We start from the raw sequence: 4,256 nt of genomic DNA, 5'->3' as shown, positions 1-4,256 counted from the left end.
ACACTGCCCATAAGGACGATGTGATGGCTGGCTTCACCGGCCGGGCGAGGCTCATCCCTCCGACCCTAGCACCCAAAAAAAGAAAAGAAAAGAATCTGTTGAGATTGATGATGTTAGTCCAATTGAGCAATTTGAAAATCTCATGGTTAAAGATCAAGATGCGGCCATCGGGGACTTAAGGCTTTCAAATTCTCCTGGTCCTGATGGTGTGACATCTCAGGTTCTGATGAGATGCTCGCTGGTTTTTGCTCCTGTTTACTGAGTTGCATCTTGGGTCAGGGCAAGTTTCCCTCCTCACCCAAGTTATCTCACGTTGTTCCAATTTTTAAACTCGTAAGTCGCTCCCCAGTAACTATAGGTCGATTTTTCTCACTTTGAATATTGCGAAGGTGTTTGAGAAGGTCATGAAGTCCAAACTTGCTAAATTTTTTGAAGTCAATGAAGCCCTTCCTCCTAGCCAGCACGGGTTCCGAGCACATTTTAGCACGGTTACTCTACTGATTAAGCATCTAGAGAAGGTCATTGAGGGACTGGAAAAACACGAGTCAGTTGATGTTGTCTATCTTGATTTTGCTTGATTAAGTAGATGTCGTTCGAAAAAGTGAATACACAACTTTTTCAAGGATTTTGGACAAGGACGACAAGATGGTAATAGGGCGATAGCTAAAGATATTTCACTCGATGGAGATGTGTAGTATTATGTTACATCGACTTCTTTATATGCTAATGTTTATATAATAATTAGTCTGCAAAAGAATTTCAGTTGGCAGAGCAAGATAGTCCTTAAATTTAGGGTTGATCTGGAATGCCATGTAAAAATACGCCCAAGTCTGACTCGAAAATGCTACCGCATCAACATTGTATTTCATTGTATCTTAAAGGTAAAAAAAATCCCAATAATCTGACTGCTATAAAGAATCTATTCTTGGGTTACTAAGAGTAATATGGCCCTGAACTCCTGTGAATACTCCACTCGTAGATAATGGAGGTAAAGATATTGAGCAGGTCTCATCTATGAAAGATTTAGGTGTAGTCCTCCAATATGATAAAAAGTTCGATGAGCATATCCAGTTGAAGGTGGGTGAAGCTTTTCAAATTCGTGGTTGGATATATCGCACGTTTAAGTCCAGAGACAGCATCATGATGCTAACTCTGTACAAGTCGATTATCCAGCCGCATTTTGAAGATGCTTCACCCATTTGGTCTCCAACGAGTTCAGCAGATTGTCAAAATGTCGAACAAGTCCAAAGATGTTTCACTAGGAACATNTGAGGTTCTGAGCAGAGGCCTGCTTCTTAAAACTCATACATACCTCGGAGTTTGGGGCTTGGGCATTAACCGGTATGTAAATACACTGACCAATGTGTTGAGCGGATGTTCATCCTGGGTAACGCCTAAGCCTCAATTCAGAGGTACGAGCGTTTAAAAAACACATCTCTGGTCTCGACCATGAAGGATTGAGGAGTTGTCCTCCTAGATCATTGAAAGTTCGATGAGTACATATCCAGTTCAAGGTGGGTAAAGTTTTCGAAGGTGTGGCTGAATCTTCAGCATGTTTAAGTCCAAACATAGTATTACCATGCTAACTCTGAAAAACTTGATTGTTCAGCCAAATCTATGGCTTATATATGCTTCACCCATATGCTATACCCATTTGGTCTCCAATGAGTTCAGCAGGTTTGCAAAAGCTCGAGCAAGTCCAAAGGTGTTCAGAGAAGGTGCGAAAGGTATCTGAGATGGCACGTCTTCAAATCCATTCATGAGCTTTGTCCCAACCCAGGATTTAGGGTCAATTGTAGTGACCGTAGAGGCTTAATGTGCGTTTTGAGAGCACCTTCAAGCCCTCGAGAATCCAGGCTAGTTCGAACGATGAAGTCCACTTCTCTTCTTTCTCGGGCTCCTTCATTGTTTAATTTGCTTCCCTCTAATATTCGTTGGGAATACGTAGGCCCTGCTGATTCGTTAGCATCTTTCAAGGCAGACTTGGACAAATTTTTAGATAGCATTCCAGATCAACCCTACATTCAAGGACTAGCTCGGTCTGCCAACTCAAATTCGTTGGTAGACCAAATATCATATAAAAATTGAAAGGTAATAAATAGAAGAATTATAACCTTTCATTTTAGTAGCACTAGGGATTACATTTCTTGTAGCGGTTAAAAAGGCCCGTGAAAAAACAGCCCAATAATTGAGAAAACTCAATCAAAAATTCTCAATTGGATTATGTACTGCTCCGTTACAAAATTCAGTTCATTTTGTGCAATTGAAATCAATAGGGACTGCGAGGTAAGAGTTAAACAAACTCTAGCGGTCAAAAAAGGAAAAAGAGCGTTAGTAGGGAAGAAGAACCATGACTTTTCTGCTCCATTCAAAACTTTTGAAATCATGTGATGACAGATACAAACAAAAGTGATTAAATTTCTTATGAATGATTTGAGCTCATGCGAGATTGTAAAATAAGAGTGATGAGTAGAGACTTTTTTAGCGCAGGTAGTTTTGACAAAATTTCCAAAAAATAACAGTTTTTGTGTCCAATAATCCTAAGATTGGACATTTTTCTGTCAAATTTTTGTACCAAAGAACATTAATTATGCATCTTGGTATTCATGTTGCAGTTTTACACTTCGGCAAGTCATTTGTTACGTTTGTTTTTGCTTAGGAAATTCAGCCCTGCCTCTAGTGGTGCAGTTTTTTGGTTGCAATCCTGAGCTTAACAATGTTAATGAACAAGTTTGTTCATGTAGTTCAAATTAGCATTGCATTTATCCAAATCTTGGCTACTTTTTTTGGCAAGATAAAGTGCAAAATATTAAAACCACTCTTTTTCTAACTAGTCTTCAAAAAAATCTATAAAAGAGTGTTAGTAGTTCGTGGCATCTGAAATTTAGACCTTTGGGAGGAGGATGCATTTTAAGAAGTTGCAATATTGGCTTTAGTGAAGTTTGCAACGCCCAATTTGAGATTTTGTGACACAAGAACATCAACAAAAAGTGCCAAGAAAATAATCAAATATTAACACAACTAGCAATTTAGCTTCAGTAAGTTATTTATAGTTGACAAATTTATTACATATTGTAAACTTGATTATTTAATAAGACTGTTTTGGCTCAACTGAAAATCAATCCTAAAAAGTCAGTGGTGTTTAGAGTCTCAAATCTCACACTTACTTTTGATTAAAGAAAAATAGCAATTTATAATATCTGTGAATCAAATATTTTCATTGTCTTCATTATTGGGCCTGTTTTTTTAATATTTTGCCTTTTTTAAGGAAAATATTGTTTCTATATTTCACCAGAAGCAGTTGAATATTTTCAGTGTCTCTAGTGATGAGAGTTCTGATTTAGCAGTTAATAGTAATGCCGCCACACAAATAACTGAATTGATTTTTTCCAAGGAATCTAGTCCAACTTCTTAACCCATACTCTTTATCATCAAACTTGATGTATGAGTTGTTCAAACAATAAACAACCCTTATTGCATTGTTGTTGAAGCCTATCACCCTATAGAACCCTCAATAGGAGTAATGGGATCAAGTTATTATCAAAATTAAATGAAGGATACCAGAAAGCTTGGAAAGCAAAAGCAATAGCTGTCAGGAAAGAGCTTGCACAGCTGAATAACAGCACTGCTAGCGCATTAACTTCAATTGATGTCTAAAGTTGTTAATTCTCTTTCCTTACAACGATGCAAGAGCAAACGTTAGCAGAGGTTTACTGACGCTGTCTTTTCTTTTTTGCCGCGAGATGTCACATCATGAAACAAGCAGTCGCTATTACTCTGCAGTTTTAATCATTTCGAAACAAGGTCTAATAAGGAAGTGTTTTTAGTATTTGATGCATGAACTTTTTTTTGAGACAGAATCCTTACATTTTGGATGCTTTCCAAATATTTGTATGATTTTTTTCTGGTTATCTCGAATATTCAAAGATGTCGCAACGTTTTGGGGACCTAATATGTCAAATATTTTTGAGCAAACTTATTTTTAACGGGATTTACTTTTGAAAGCTATTGCAAAGATATTTTTGATCAAATAAACATTTTTGACAAAATGAGAAAAATACGCCCTTAAGTGCCTTCGAAGCTGAGATACCTAGGCGTCAAACCTTGTCCTGATTTACTTGTATAGTTGCACGAATTTGATGATTGGTTCGTTTTTATCAAATACCAAATATCTTGTCATGTAATGATTTGGGCGTTCCATTCTGCTTGGAGCAAGACTCTTTTAGATTTCGGCACAAAACAGTTAGCGGTTTGGG

The sequence above is a fragment of the Tigriopus californicus genome, chromosome 10 (genome assembly GCF_007210705.1).
Source record: "Tigriopus californicus strain San Diego chromosome 10, Tcal_SD_v2.1, whole genome shotgun sequence".
Classification (NCBI taxonomy): Eukaryota; Metazoa; Arthropoda; class Copepoda; order Harpacticoida; family Harpacticidae; genus Tigriopus; species Tigriopus californicus.
The sequence above is the reverse complement of the archived record's forward strand: the minus strand, read 5'-3'. Positions refer to the sequence as shown.